The following is a 17,329-nucleotide window of genomic DNA, read 5'->3' as shown; positions in this document are numbered from 1 at the left end:
AAATTTATTTTAATTGATATATACAATATCAATTTTCAAGTGATTAAAAAACTATTTAATTTAAAATGTGTAATTGAACGATGGAGTCGATTGTGAAAGGATAATGTGTATTTTAACTAGGCAATGCCTTTGTAGTTGCTAAAACATTTTACCGATTATGAGTGAATGGTAATTATTATTATAAAATCTTCTTACTTTAATTAATCTCTTCATTGTGTAGTAAGAACTTTGTGTTATCAATTCACAAAAATAACACTTGGAAGGAAAAAGTTGATGTTGAAGTTCATTTTTCTATGCTTAAAATATTATAGTACCTACATTTTGTCGGATATATAAAAAATTATGTATAAATAAATAAATACCAACCCTTTTGGAAGTAATTACACTCTCTCCCACTTTTTTAATTACTTTACTCTCTCTCCCTATTAATATACATAACATAGCCGGCATATACATAGCATTCTGTGTATATGTTGGGATTTTTGTAATATGTTTATGAAGTTGAAATTTTTTGTAATATTGAAAACATAACTTGTGTATTTATGTAATTTTTAGAAAAATTATAGTACTTAGTTTTGATTCTTATTATGTATGAATTTGACATATTTTGATTTTTAATTTTTTAATTGTGCATTTTGATCCTTTATATAAGAAAATAGTATATAAGTTTATAAAATTTACAAACAATGGGATGAAAAAAATGCAAAGTTTAATTAAAAAGAGGTTAATTTTTCTCAGTCATATATTTTCGTCGTTCCAAAATAAGATATTTTAGTCTTTTTAATTTATCATAAATGTAATTTTGTCATTTTATAGTTTTATACCAAGTATAAATTATGATGAGATTGTTATCCAACCAAATGTGGAGATAACTTATTCCGATACTATTTATTAGTCCCGAGATAAGTTATCCCGAATATTAGCAACCAAACGATGCACTAAAATTTTTATCCCGAAACTATTATTTTATCCCAAAATTATTTATTTTAGTACCTCACACCAAACACCCCTTGGTCATATATTAGTTCATTCATCTTCTACCTACATAAATTAAATAATACATAAATTGAGTTACAACTCGTACACCAAACACCGTATTTGGTGTTGAATGTTATTAATAGCAACCAATGTAGTGCGGGGTATTAATTATATTGATTTTAACTCATGAAATATACAGGTAAAGTTTCTTTTCATGTTACAGCACTTGGCAATTCATTTTTACCCATGAACAAAGACTACATTTTTTTTTGTAATTGAGCTCACTCCAATTATCCAAAAAAGGTTTAAGCTTCATTAGCCTGAGCACCTTTATATATTTTCTTTTGAGATTGATAACATTGGTATATATATACTATCAACCAGCATAAAGGGTGTGTTGAAGCCTACGTACAGATTTCAAAAACTAAAACAAACAGAAACAGCAACTAAACATGTCTTATTCCTCTTACATGGAATTCATAATGTCCAGTAAGATTGTCATGATTTTTCACATCTTCCTTTTTTTTGGTTTTGACAATCGTGTTTGCCGCCTGCCAGGCTAGCTCGAGCACTTCTCAACCATTTTCACGGGATCTACCACCTCCCACGAGGTAACTTTACACCAAAAAATGGAAAAGAAAACTCAATTCTAGATGGAGCTGCTTTTCTAGATGGAGCTGCTTTTCTCTTCAAAACACCTTTCCTTTCAGGTTTATCCACCATATACAAGCGGGCAACAAATTCCACCATTTCTTCTGCCTAACACACACAGCTGCCCACAGTGTTCCAACCTAAGTTGCTTGGATTCGGTGCGGGTACGGATCTAGAGGTCAGATCCTTCTCGCTCCCAATTTAAAGATTCGGATATAAGGATGGATACGGGTGCGGGAATTTGGTGAAAAATAATTTAAATATCTAAAAATAGAATCATAAAACATAAATTATGAGATATTGTGGGGAAAACTTGAGGAGAAAATATTGTTCAAGAAGAAAATCCTGAAGGATATAAAAAGAAAAGCAATGACATAGAAATTTCTATATACAAGATATGTCATTTTCTTCAATTTCACCCTAGCTTTTGTTTTGATTACATAATTTCTTGAATTTGTCCGGACATTCCCAGTAGATTATGGTCCAAGTACCCAAAATCGGTTTGACTAGATCGAATGCGGATCCCACACCCACACCCATGTCATGTCGATACGGGTGCAGCATCGAAAATGAAGAGTCCGAGTAACTTAGGTTCCAACAACTGAAAAATATCTATCGTCATCTGTAGCACAGTCCATCTAACCATAGAGCTGCTGGTAAAAGGAAAAAGTAAGGTTAGACAAACCATCAAGGCATAAGAACGAAAAAGGCTTATAGTAAAACATATTTCAGCCCAAAACTTGACAATTGCTAGTAAGAATGTACAAGATTTTGTCCACTGCAATTCCAAAGCAAAGCTGAAAATAACTGCAGATGACCTTAAAAAGTTTTGAATAAGCAGTTGATCTCAGCGTATTGGGTTCTTTGACACTGCCATGGCTGCAAACTTGGCATAAATTTAGTTTCCAAAGAACTTACGTCCCCGAAACGTGCAAATTTATGTGCATTGCTCTGTAAAAGTGCGAGTCCCTAAGATCCAGGAAATTACACCAAAAGCTAAAAGGGTTGTTGATTAGAGCAAAGTACAATCACTGACATACCAGAGACAGTCAATCACCGTGAAAAAAGATCTCCATTTCTCTCCGATTGTTTTGGCCTTTTGAGCTAAAACGAATTGAGTTTCCATTAAACAAGGATCTGAATATGGATTTGAAGTAGAGGCTCAGATATGTGGAGAGCGGGGCAAAGAGGAGAAGATGATGACAACGCCATGGCTGCAAAATGAACCGGTTGCATGCTTCGAGTTTGCCCCACCAAGATACAAGTCGTGTTTTCTCCATGCCCCGAATTTCAGCCCAGAATCATCAGCAAATATCATCACTGCCTCTTTGGAAAGATGGAAACTTTTCTACAGCAACTTGTGGACAGTTTTCGAGAAAAGTAGTGGAACGGAGGGAGTATTAGTATTAGTGTAGTACTACTGCTGCTATCAACATCACATCAATAGCAACGGAACTTATTTATTTATTTATTTTTGGAAATTTCACAAATATAGCAACAGAGGGTTGTTGGTTTGGTGGGACAGAGAAATCATAGGCCAATCAGAGAGGCAACCACCCTCCAATAAATCCATTTTTGTTTCTGTTGGCCTCATTCTTTCTTCTGGGATGAACTGATAGTTTGACATTCAGGTCTGTATTTATGCTCAGGCAAAGAAAGTCTGGTGACGCATTGGCTGCAAAAATTCCCAAGGTGCATGCAATAAATCACAGCCATCCAGGTCATTGCCCTGCCAAGATACCAGTTGGGTACTCTCAATGCTCAATTATTAGCTCAAGAGAATAGATTTAAAGATAATCACTGTCCTACTAAGGAACCAATTTTTGACATCTTCTCATGATGTGTTTGTGTGTGTATACAGAGGATTTTTCGTCATTTAGGTTCAGAACTCCTCGAGTCCTTCAACATCCACTTGACTAGTTGGAAGTTGAGGCTAAGAACTGACAAAAATGGGGCAAAGAGAAGGCGACAATCGCCATGGCTGCAAAAGAACCAGTTGCATGTGAAAGAGAAGACTCAATCACAAGCCACTCAGGTTTGCCTTGCCAAGATACTGGTCAGATTGTCTAGATGCCCCAAAAATGGGCACAAATTAGCAATATCATCAATGCCTCTTTCGACAAAAATGGAAACTGTTCCACAAGAACCTGTTCGAACAACCTTAACAAGAAAAACTTAACAAGGGCCTGTTTGGATGGAGGACTTGTTTTAAGCGGCATTTAAGCATAAGCATAAAAGAAATGAGGCCTTAGCTCAGAGGGTCACTTGCTCTTTTGCCCCACGCCCTTAAGAACTGCAATTAAATGCAGCTCAGTATGATCAGAAAATTGAAGAGTATTTCTCCCATCGGCATCACATTCATTGCGATGGCAACAACCATTGCTTCTTGTTTCTACTTTTGGAAAGTGTTGTTGGTTTGGTTAAAGGAGATCATAGGCCAATCAGAGAGGGCAACCACCCTCCCATGAAAATCCATTCTCTCTGTTGACCTCATTCTGGGCTGAATTGATGTTCATGTACTTGAGTAGAGTGAAGGCATTTATAGATGGACCTGCGGAACTACAGGAGAAAATTCAACAAAAGGTGTCAAACAAGTATTCAATTAAGCACATGTTTGGCCGTGACAATTATTTATTTTTTCTGAAAATAAATACCCTTTTTCTCCCTGTTGGCCTCATTCTTCATAACTGAACTGAGCTTCCATTACTGGGTCATTAGCACTTTTACCGCAATTTTGTGTGGGCCATTACTGGGTCATTAGCACTTTTACCGCTATTTTGTGTTGGTCTTTAATTTATGCACCTTGTAACAAAAGTTCTTGTGAGACATAAGATTATATTTCCATATAATAATATCCCACAAGTTATATCGAGCATAACTCAGTTTCTAAGGAATTTGTTTCCCCAAAATGTGCAATATTATGTTCATTGCTATCTACTCCCTCTGTTCGTTCACTTTTACTTGACACATTTTAGCCTCACAGGAGTCAATTTGACTTGTCACGTTTTGCCTCACGCCAGTCGATTTGACTAATCTTTGAAGCAAAATTGAATTAGATAAATGCAATATTTTATATTTAAATTTTAAATATTTAAAAACCATACAAAAAATACTATAAGTTGCAATCCTTCTCATATTAAAGTGTAAGTCCCCTAAATCCAAGAAATAACAGCAAAAGCTAAAAAGGGTTGTTGATAAGAGCAAATAAGAAATCATTGACATACCGGATATATGGTCAACCACTCTGAAAAAAAAATCCCAATTTTTCTCCAATTGCCTCAAGTCTTTGAGCTAAACTGAACTGGGTTTTTATCAAGCTGGATCCGGGTTGGATCCGAATTCTGAAATAGCGACTCAGATGTGTGTAAAATCGGCAAAAGAGGAGAAAAAGATGACAATGCCATGGCTGCAAAACGAACCGGGGTTTGCTCGACAACATACGAGTCGGGTTTTCTCCATGCCCCGAACAATAATGTCAGCCCAGAATCACCACACAGTATATATCATCATCATTACCTCTTTTTTGGTGTGGCAATTTGTGGACAATTTTTCAAGAAAAGTACAAAGATGGAACGGAGGAAGCAATAATAATAATAATAATAAGGAGTACCATACTGTTGCGGTCAATGGCAAGGAAGGGTTGTTGGTTGGGTTAAAGGAGAAATCATAGGCCAATCAGAGAGGGCAACCACCCACCATGAACACACCATTTTTTCTCTGTTGGCCTCATTCCATCTGAAATGATCCTCATTCTTGAGTAAAAGATTCTTTATAGACAGCTAAAGAGAGTTAATATTAATTGATGTCTAACAAGGCCGCATACAATTGACTCCTGTAGTTGGAAATTGAGGCTCAGAGCTGCAAAAAAGGGGACAAAGAGAAGGCAATAACCGCCATGGCTGCAAAAGAACCAGCTACATGTGAAAGAGAAGACTCAAACACAAGACATCTAGGTTTGCCATGCCAAGATACGGGTAAGACTGTCTCCATGCCCCCAAACATCAGCCCAGTTTAGCAATATCATCACTGCCTCTTTCGACAAAAATGGAAACTTTTCCAAAAGAACCCGTTTTGAACAACCTTCACAAGAAAAAATAACAAGAGCCTGTTTCGATGGAATTATTTTAAGTGGCTTTTAAGCATAAGCATAAAACAAATGAGACCTTAGCTCAGAGGGTCATTTGCACTATTGCCCCGCACCTTCAAAGAATTTATGACGGTGCAATTAAACGTACCTCAGAATGATCAAAAAATTGAATATTACTACTGCCATCAGCATCACATCGCCACCACTGAAGGCGATAACGACAAACAATATTTCTTTTTTCCACTTTTGCATAGGGTTGTTGGTTAAAGGAGAAATCATAGGCCAATCAGAGGGGCAACCATCCTCCAAAGAAAATTCCCTTTCCCCCTGTTGGCCTCATTCTTCATTATGGACTGAGAGCTTCCATTAACTGGGTCATTCGCATTTTTACCCCTGTTTTTTGTTGGTCCTTAATTTATTACCCTCATAGCAAACAACTTTTTTGCGAGGCATGAATTTATATTTCCATAACTTAAGGCGTAACTTCAGTTTCTTACACACTCTACCGAACGATACCTGATAGTACTGCTGCCATCAGCATCATATCACCACCTCTTTAAGGCAATGACAGCAAAGATTGCTTCTTGTTTCCACTTTTGAAGAGGGTTGTTGGTTTGGTTAAAGGAGAAATCATAGGCCAATCAGAGGAGGCAACCACCCTCCAAAGAAATCCCCTTTTTCTCCCTGTTGGTTTGGTTTGTCATTTGTGCTTGTCTTTAATTTACGTGCCTCGTAACAAACAATTTTTTCGCTGAGACATAAGTTTATATTTTTCTTATAATAATATCCCACAAGTTATGTCAAAACATAACTTCAGTTTCTCAAGAACTTAACTTATGTCCCGAAAACGTGCAATTTTTATGCCCATTGATATCTACTCCCTCCGTTTACTTTTACTGTCACGATTTACTTCATCAAAATCAATTTGACTAATCTTCGAAACTAAACTAAATTATATTACTGCAATATTTAAAATTTAAATTCAGATAGTTAGAAGACTATACGAAAAATACTATAAGTTGCAAATCTTTCTCAAATTAATATCGCATTATTAAAATGCAAGTCCCCGAAACAAAATAGAGGAAATTACAGCAAAAGCTAAAAAAGGTTGTTAATTAGAAAAGTAGAAATCATTGACATACCGGATACCAAAAAATCCCAATATTTCTCCAATTACCTCAGTCTTTTGAGCTAAAATGAATGGATTTCCATCAAGATCCGAAATTCCGATCCGACCCGGATCCGAATTTGTCAGATAGAGGGAGGCTCAGATGTGTGTAAAATGGGGGGAACAAAACGGAGAAAAATACGACAACGCCATGGCTGCAAAACGAACCGGGTTTCGGGTTTTTGCCCCGCCAAGATACGGGTCGGGTTTTCTCCATTGCCCCGAATAATAATTTCAGCCCAGAATACATTATCACACAGCAAACAATAAATATCATCATCATCATTGCCTCTCTTTTTTTGGTAGTAGCAATTTGTGGACAGTTTTTTAAAGAAAGGTAAAAAAGATGAAAAGGGAAGTAATAATTATAGTACTGCTCTTGGCTCTTGCTGTTGATATAAACGTTATGTTATGCTCATTTTTTATTTTTTTTTTGGTTTTTGTTGAGAAATAAGAGGGAGGGTTGTTGAGTTTGGAGAAATCATAGGCCAAACAGAGAGGGCAACCACCCTCCCATGAAAATCCATTCTCTCTGTTGACCTCATTCTAGGCTGAAATGATCCTCATGTGCTTGAGTAGAGTGAAGACACTTTATAGATGGACCTAGGGAGTTGCACGAGAAAATCCAACAAAAGGTGCCAAACAAGTATTCAACCAAGTAAAGTTTTAGCTATAAAGTTATTTCACTTTAACGAAAATTATATTTTAAAAAATAAAATAAATCAAATGTATATTTATTTATTTATTTTATAAAGTTCAAAAACAATTCTGACTGCGTACATCTTACCCTCTCCAAACCTCACTATGTGAGAATACACGAGTTTGTTGTTGTTATTGTTGAAAAACAATTTTAATTTATATTCATGGTCAAACAAAACATCAATTTTAACTTTAACTCCAATTTTAAAATATTATTATTTTAATGGCTAAACGAAGCTAAAATTTTGGTGACTATTTTGACGGGCAAGGTTAAAGCTACTTAAAATAAAGGTTAAATTAATTGATAGCTGGATTAATATTTTTAATTTTTTTAATTTTTTTAAAAATACAAAACAATTCAACTTATTTACTTCCACAATATAAACAAAACAAAATTAGTTTTCAAAAAAATTAAAATCATTCTCTTCTTGTCAAACGTCTCTTGTCTCTCAACAGTTGTTGTTGCCTTCGTTTCACAACAGATTACCGTGACCAGCCACCTTCGGAGACTTTAATCTCTGACAGTTTCAATTTCAACTTCTTCAGCATTCGTTTTTCTATTCTAACCGTCAATTTCTCTTTCTTCTTGAGTAAAGGCTTTTTTTTTTCAAAAAATTAGGACTTTTGAATTAATGAGGAAAAGGAAGAATCGGGTTGTCTTCTCTTCAAACTATGGATTAATAACTTTGACATTTTATACTTAAAAAGGAAAGAGGAATCCGAGAAATTCTAATTTGTCGTATTTTATTTTCTTAATATGGTGGTTGTAGTATTTGTGGTATCTTTTTTAGTGAAATATAATTTTTTTTTGTTGTTCTCGAATATTATTGTAAAAATAGTGAAAACTAAATTTTAAATTTTTTTGGAAGAAATCTGTTGTGGCAAAACTCAACAATTGTTGAGAGTATATCATAGATTTTAGTGAACAGTTGAACACTTGTGATATAAATGGGTTCAAAAAGTTAGGATTTTCAACAAAATACCATTTGTTTTGGTTAATAAGAAGCAGTCATCTTCTCTTCAAAGTTAAATAGTCTCAAGTTAGTGATTGTTAATAAATTTGTGATATATGTTCTCTCTTAACACTTAATATGATTGTTTTATTTTAAATGTTGGTATTGTTGGTGTTATTATATTATAAAATTCTAAATGTTGGTGTTTGTTAGTGTTGTTGTATTGCAAAATTGTAAATATTAGTGTTGTTGAAGTTATTGTATTGTAAATATTGGTGTTGTTGGTGTAGTTCTTGAACATTGTTGTTCAAGTGGTAATAGTTGTAACTTGTTCTTGGTGTTCTTAAATATTGAAGAATAGTCTTGATTGACTTTTTGTTGTTGTCCTCTGTTGTTGTTGGTGTTTTGTTTTGCAAGTATTTTGACTATTCTCAACAGATGACTCATCTATTACAATAGATTAGTCACATGTTGGATACAAACAAAACAGTGCAATAAAAATATTATTAATATTCCAACAGATGTCTAATATGTTGTAACATATTAAGAATTTGTTGAAACGTATTTAGCATCTATTGGGAACAACATTGCAAAATAGAATATAGATCATAAGTTATTATTATGATGTTTTCAACATATGAATAATATGTTACAGATAAGTCATTTGTTGTAAGTATATTACCCATTTGTTTTTAAAAAAGTTACAGTAGCTTTGTTGTTTTGATTGCTTCCAATAGATAAGTGATCTGTTGCAACAGCTGAGTCATCTGTTAAAAGAAATCAAAATAATATTGAAAAAAAAGTCAAAAAAACACCCTTCAAGTATTGAAATTGGTCCAAAAATATCTTCTGTCTATCTATTGGGCCAAAATTATGCCTCAAATATACCCTTAGAACTAACAAACCTTTTTTAAACCATAATTAAAAATTTCATTAAATAAGTGACAACTTTCTATTGGTTGTAAATTAAATTAATTAATATGTTAAACCAAATTCCAATCCAACTAAAACTACCTGATCCAAACCATTAAAATTGCCCCAACCTATTAAACAAAAAGAGAATTTTGAAGCCTAAACCTAATTTCATCAACCAAACTGTTGGAAAGCTATTTTGAAGCCATGATTTTAGACAATAGTGACAATGAAGAAATCGATGCTCGACTCCGATATACCTTTTATGCGTATTGATGTCGACATCTTTTATTTCTTCTCCTCAATAATTGATTCCTCTACATATATGTATAATTGATTCCTCTATATATATGTAGGGATTGATTGCAAGAGTTTTTACTGCTACAACCCCAAACAATGGTGGAAGTCGATTCTATAAATGCCATTGTCCTGGTTCATCATCTTGTGATAATTAGGGTTGATCGATAGTGAACTTCCATTTTATGTGTCATTAATGATCCATATATTGAAAGTTGAATTGGATCCAATTCGAAATGAAAGAAATCATTTGAAGAATATCTTGAATGATATAGGTCGCATTGAAAGTCAAAAATTAAACAATTATTCAGAGTTAAAAGAATTTGACTGCTTATGAAAGTTTAAATTTGGACATTGAAAATTTAGGTTTGAAGAAATCAAAAGATTATCATCATCAATTCATAAGCTTGCTTCTAATTTCTTGGGCCATTATTGTTGGTTTTGTAGCTTTCAAGATGACGTAATATGGTGTTATTGTCTGTTTGTGTTAGTTAAGTTAGTAGTATAAGTTGGTTATGTAGTATGAGTGGTTTATGTTGTCAAATGCAGGAATTTCGCTAACTTAGAATCAGCCGGTCTAATGCAACGTTATGAAGAATTCTATCCCCTAATTATAATGGTATTTGCTTGTGATGTCTATTTGTTTGTGTTAACTAGTAAATCTAATTGAAATGCAAACAAATTGATCTGAACATCATAGAAACCTTGTTGATCTCAAAAGAGAGAGTTACAGATAATCAATAGTAAACTTCTATCAAAACAAAATCCTTCATTGTTAATTACTTCGAACATTATCATTAGTTGGTTACTTTACTCTCTCATTTAATTAAGCTAGCTTGTCGAAAAGACTTATTTTAACTTATAATTTTTTTCTCCAAAAAGTGAGATTTACTCTTTAACGTGATATCTGTTTTTGTCACCTGAGCATTAGATAGGACCCAATCAAGGATTTGACAAGTAATGTTCACCACAACATCCCACTTCTAGCAACAAAATGGAAGTAGTCATCACCCAGAACATAGTAAGAAGCAAGGCTCTTACTATTGATTCACCACTACCATTTCAAAGAATCTAGATAAACCTAGTTGAATTTGTGCATCTGACTCTTTTTTAATTGTTTAACTCTTTCTTGGTGAACTTTTATTGATTGTGCATCTAGTTTTTAAGTTATTTTTGACAAAGGAATTTATGACTGTCCACATCTAAGCTAGCGTTTGCATAAATTTTCAAATATTTTTGGCAAGTCATTTTTGGATGAAATTTCACTATGTGTTTGGTCATAGTATTTGGGAAATATATTTCACTTTCAAATGTTGACAAAAATTAAAATTTGGCCCAAATATTAGTATTTTCTTGTATTTGAAAATTTAATTTATTTGCTACAAACATTTATCAAATAATAGCAAATTGTATGGTCAAACACCATTTGCCAAGTTTTTTTTTTTCAAAAACTACTTAGGAAATCTATGGGCAAACGAGTCCTAAATCAAGGTGAAATGTAAGAAATGATCATGATATGCGCCTAAAGTGTTTTCTGATATTAGTGTACCACATGCTTCTTTCTTTATCTGGTTGTTGTGAGTATATATCGATCCCCTTACCTGAAGTATGCCAGTTAATACGACCTGTCACAATAAATTCGAATGTACTTTAACATTATTTCAACACAAAAAGTTGACACTTAGTAGTGTTAAGCTACTAAGAAAATGTCTATTCACAACTTACAGTTACTCCTACATGTGATCTTGATTTTATTACCGTGACTTTGATGCTGCCACTTTCCTTGAATTCATAGTTAGTAATGTAATCATAATTTTCTGCAGTCGACACCAGGCTCACCACTCATCTAACCCTTCTTATCTGCAATTCAAAATTTTGCAAATGAAAGACAGTAATTCGAAAGCAATTTAAGCAAGAACATTATATACTATACTAACTTACCACTTTTCTAGAAATTGCAACCTTTGTATGGTCCTCATATGATATCTCCAGTATAACATTCAAATATACAAATTACATTAGTCATTTTTACTGGAGTACCATCTTGATGGATGAAGCGGCCATCAATAACTTTGCATTTTTTCGAAAACTCTTTGATGCTTCAAGCTCTATAGCACTAAGACCAAATCCATACTCACTTGCATCTAAATAAGTACTAAAGTATCATTCTTCAGTCATATCCATATATGGCACAAAAGTTTTAGATAGAAATCCTCTGTACAAGACATTCCTTAATTCTCCTTTGTCAACATCAAAGATCGATGTTAGTGAGTGATATAATTATTCTCTTCTTTGCTCCCGTATGTTCCATCCCATTAGTTTTGATTATGCCACATCATAGTCAACACTATCTTATTACTTCCCCGTCCCATTTTATGTAACACATTAAATGAAGAAATCACGGTAGACTGCTAAAGCATTCAATAATGTTCCATTCCCTGTGGATATGCCTCAATTTGGTGAAAACTAATTAGATTGATTCAACCTAATGATATCAATGGATAAGGACTATTGATGTCGGTAAAATTATGCCTCCTAAAAAGTATAACGCGGTCATTTATTAAACATAGACCCCAACTAGGTTGGGGTTGAACCTAATAGGACAAAAATCTTCATGATCTTGTTAATGTAGCTGAAAAGTGTAGAAAGTAAATGGGGGTTTTGTAACAATCAGTAGTAACAATAACAATGCTTGGCAAGTGTGGTTGAAATCAATATGAGACGATCAGTAGGATTGTGTTTCCCCTGATTTCTTAACTACACAGACTTATCGTGCTCATCAAACTATCTTGGTGTCTTGCATGCAGAATCTAATAAGTTATGTATCACCTAATCGCTTCTCGACCTTGGTTTGGGTAAATTTCACTCATCTTCTCTCATCTCAGACTGTCGCATTACTGACCCTTGTTCTGGATTCCAGATTAACTATCTCCTCTCAGTCTCCAATTAATTAGATGAATATTGGTAGCTTCAAATTACTATTATGGTCTTTTTTCCTAATCTCAACCTCTCTATCGAGTTGAATACAGGTAGGTTCTTAACGTTTGCAACTGTTAAAAATCAATCCAAGCAAAGAAAACCACAATACATACACGAACACCAATTTAGAATGGCGTCGCACTTCCAATGTTTTGTTAACCCATCAGGGTTCCCATAATCCTAGTTATGGATTTAGCTACTCATGAGCATATGAATGATCTTATGAATAATAAGAATAAAAATTAAAATCTCAACTTCATATCAAACCGTAAAAATGAATGAACAAGAATTCCAAGATCAAAAGTATATCTTAGAACTCAAAACAATGTAATAAGTATGTAAAATGTGTAAACTATTAATGAAACATCCCATAAGTATTTATAGATACATTAGAAAACCTAGAAATCTATCCAAAACAAAGTAGGAAAATAATGTTGGAACCAACCTACGACCCTACATACAGGTCGTAGATAGTACACACGGGGCCTAGGTGGGTTAGAAATCAGAGTAATTTGCAAATTTTAGAATCCCTACCTATGAGGGGCACCTATGAGGCCATAGGTAGTACATACGCCTCATAGGTAGGGTCCGAAGGATTTATACCAAGGCTTCACTTATTAGAAATCCATTTGTTCTACCTACGTGGGCCACCTACGGGCCATAGTTAGGGTCCGTAGGTAGCCCTCCTACTTCACTTTATTTTTTTTGCTCCTTCTCTGTTGCAAACCCTGTTTTATTGTAAACCAACATAAAAATGCATCACATCTAACCAAAAGACCTAAGTACTTGCATAATTTCCTTGATTTAAGTACCAAAAGTTTCATGAAATTATGGCACATCAACACCCTCAACTTAGAACGTTTGCATGTCCTCAGACAAAAAATACATAACATAAAAAAACATGATACTTAACTAAAAGATACCTAAGGCATATACGAAAGTCAACTCAACCTAGCTCAATAATCTATACCTACTCCTATTTTTGACTTTCCAAACCACTGTACAGATCCATGTACACAACAGTATGACACAACAGAATCAAGTGATGACATTACATTAGCAACAAACAACCAGACTTATATGAAATTTACACTACCCAAACAACTAAGCAGTTACCAATACAACCCGTGTACCCTCAGAACAAAGAATTCTTAATTATCACAGTATAATAATACATGTTAATGCAGGGACAACGTCAAGACACACATGCTCACAACAGAAGTTCTAGCAATGTGCATAAAATACCATAGGCTTGCCCTCATTTTCTACCTTAGTTTTTCTATTAATTAAACTAGGATCACTATAGGACTTTTCTCGGCTTGTAATGTAGACTTGGGGGCAAGTATGGTACATTTGGGATAAAGTGACTCATCCTCCTTGACACTACACTTACCTTATTTACTTTCACTACTCAGCCATACTTCTTTTATTTCTCCCTTTCTCTCTTTTATTGCTTATCCGAATTAAGTGTGGTTTCTTTATTTATTCATTTTTTTCTCTATTTTTTCATTTTTCTACCACACCCAACCCTACTTTGTTTTCTCTTATTCACACCCTTTTTCATATGCACCCTATGATAGCCACCCTTAACTTAGGCGATTTGCGTAAGTTGACGTGCACAGTGTCCAAAGAGGGACCAGGGCCAAAATATGTTTATTGTAATTAAACGGGAAGGTTACAAGGTGAAAACATGAGAATAGGTCATTTTTAGCTCAAATCAGGGATCAGGGGATACTTATTCTTATTTGGGTAGTTTTTTAGGCTAAAAGTGGAATAATTCCAAAAACGGCCTATGATTATGTCCTAACCAACTATCCTACAACCTAGGCATGACTAACCGGGCAAGTTCTGAATTAAATGCACAAAGAAAACTAGGTAAATGCCTCATACACATATGGTACAAGGTTATATCACCAACTACTACCTATATATTTTATACAATGCTATGCTTTGATTATATTGTCCCTAATACTTATGCCATAGCAAGATTTGAACAATGGTCACATATAATTACATCACATAGTTCACAAAACTTTTTGGAAGTGTATCACATTTTTCAAACTCTTAAAAACACAAAACAAAACATGTCAACTATACTTAGGTTCCTTATTTTTCTTCAACTTAAACATAAACAACACATAACACAACCTAAACATGTTGTTTCTACTAAGATAACCCAGCTAACAAAAAAAGAAACACGACAACAAAAATCCTCGATTATGGTACACCTCTACCCTAACTAAAAGATGATGCACTATCCTCATTGCATACTAGAAACTGAACAACAAACGGGTGTAGGTACATACTTGGGACAGTATAGGCGTCCAAATTTGGCTTACCCTAGGGCATCAAGTTGCTCATCGGTAGAAGGAGATAGTGGTGCATGGCTAGAAGAGACATCCAACACTATCTGGGCACACCTATCCTCGCCTACCATACACTGAACTCTCAACTTTATGGCATATTTTTGCAATACCTGCTGAAACTCCACCTCAGGATCATCTAGCTTCTCCTAACATCTTCTATTGTTCTCAATAATCGGGGCCTCATCATCCTCAGCGAATATGTTAAAAACCATAGGTGTTGGCCGAGAAAGTGGCTATGTGAAAGAAAGAATCCCATGTGGCTCTCAGCTAATGAGTGCACCTCAGATATCAATATGGCCACCTCCTCGCACAAGCCCGACAAATCAAGCACATGGACCTCGTGAAGTCATGCTTCCATCTGGTCCTTAAAGTTGTCTATCCATCCATGCAACTCTCTTGTGAACCACTCTGTGATGACCATTATCCTGCCTTAACTCTAGCCTCAAAATCCTCCAAAGTAGTACAGACCTATGGATGGATCTATCTAAATAAAGTGGCCAACTGGGTATTTATATATGTTTGGAAACCACTCATCTCCTGTTGTCGATCGACCAACTACTGTATAAACCCCCAAGGTATACTAAAAAACCAACAACTAACAGGGGATATGGAAAATTAAAAGCCATAACTGGTGCTGAAGAAGAAGCCGAGGCTGGTGTTGAAGTTCCCACAGCTCCCTCACCACTTGTAGTAGTCATAGGCTTAACTCTCTAATAGACCATATCAATATCAACACTCATATTCAGCCTCTCAACAGGTTCATCCAAAACATAAATCTCCTCAAAATAGTCGTACCCAAAAAAGTAGATAGATGTGCTCGATGTAGCACAATCAGGTTGGTCATATTCTTAATCAGTGCTATATCTGCCTTGCGGTCACCTTATCCCACTGATCAATGTCTGGAATAGGCAAAACTTCAATCGCATCACATAACCTCTGCACTAAGAATGGGATGGGAATGGTGGAAAACTCTCTAAATGCCCTCTTATGGATCTCAACACGGATCCACCTAACAAAGGCGATGTCATAGCCAGCTATAAATCTGGTAATTAATACTGCTCTATTATAAATAAGCATGTTGTCATATATGTTAGAATCAAATGGTGCCTCACTACCATCCATTAGAACTTTACTGTAAAGCATAGTGATGCCTTCTAAATCTCTCCCTTTTCCTCAACCCAAGGGACATCAGTCCCCAATCTATGATTTGCTCGACTACCCATCTTGCCAATTCAACTCTCTGTGCACTATGCTCAACATCCCTCATCATGCTCCTACTCCACACCAGTGACAATCGATAATCAAACTCGACAGTGGTGGATGGCCCTACAAACTTTGGCGTAAATAAAACTAGCCAGATAGTCTCCTCAAATATGTCGACCTTAACCTTTCAAACTAATGTATGGTTTAGTGGGGAATGTTCCATTCCTATACCCCTAGTTGGGGTTACCAAATAGGACAATATTGTATATGAAGCATAGAACTCTCAAATAATCTCTGAGTTGTACAACTCTAATGACTGGGTCATCCACCTAAATTGACATCTCTAAAATATAGGCTGCAGGTCTGGAGCACTTGCTAGAGTGTCCATCTTAATCCTGGTCTCCTCTATAATACCATGCCGAATTCTAGATTTCTTAATAATAGTGATGTATTTATCATAAATATGTTGCATCCCCACCCCCACACCATCTTATATTAACCTAAGCAAGTGGAACTACGGAGATGTGTATGTGCTGTGACTCCTGGACAACAGGTACAAAAGTTGTGATAGCCTGAGTACCCTTATCTGAAAAAGAAAATATCCTGAGAAACCTAAGATACATCATCACTCTCATCGAACGGGGGTTCAATTGAGCTCAATGCAGACTCACTATCAGCTGAACCGAATGCAGACTACGACCCTTCCTCAGATTGAAAGTCGGTTGCATCCTTCTCCTCTTTAGAATATGTCCCTAACTTGGACTCTATATCCTCTAAACTAGATGTCAACTCATCTTATCCCTCATTAGACTATCGAAAGTGTGGTGGTGAAGTTATGGCTGACATCATCCGAGCCTCATCTTGATAACTTAAGGTTATGAAGTCAAGGACCCTAACTGTGGTACCTGTGGTGGTCCAATCTAGGGCCCAACTGAATAGTAATTACTGTAGTCTAAGAAATGGTATGAACAGTTGCTTGGCTGCAGCTTGCCTCTGTGTCTGGCCCTGAGTCTAGTATGGGACCAAGGGTATACTG

The 17,329-nt window shown here is 35.2% G+C and overlaps 1 long non-coding RNA gene across 3 annotated transcripts; it reads right to left on the bottom strand.

Annotated features, from left to right (window-relative positions):
- Positions 1-1,956: 1,956 nt before the first annotated feature.
- Positions 1,957-7,669, bottom strand: LOC107842891. 3 transcript variants are annotated; one of them, XR_007044749.1, is made up of 3 exons: positions 2,670-7,537; positions 2,448-2,580; positions 1,957-2,282 (listed from the first exon to the last, which is right to left on the bottom strand). It is a non-coding gene; the product is annotated as an uncharacterized LOC107842891 (long non-coding RNA). The 3 variants fall into 3 exon arrangements; XR_007044750.1 differs by having other exon boundaries at positions 1,957-2,279; XR_007044751.1 differs by having other exon boundaries at positions 1,957-2,580; positions 2,670-7,669.
- Between the last annotated feature and the right edge of the window lie 9,660 nt (positions 7,670-17,329).

Source organism: Capsicum annuum, chromosome 9 (genome assembly GCF_002878395.1).
Source record: "Capsicum annuum cultivar UCD-10X-F1 chromosome 9, UCD10Xv1.1, whole genome shotgun sequence".
Taxonomy (NCBI): domain Eukaryota; kingdom Viridiplantae; phylum Streptophyta; class Magnoliopsida; order Solanales; family Solanaceae; genus Capsicum; species Capsicum annuum.
Note: the sequence above shows the minus strand (reverse complement) of the source record. Positions and strands in the feature narration are given on the sequence as shown.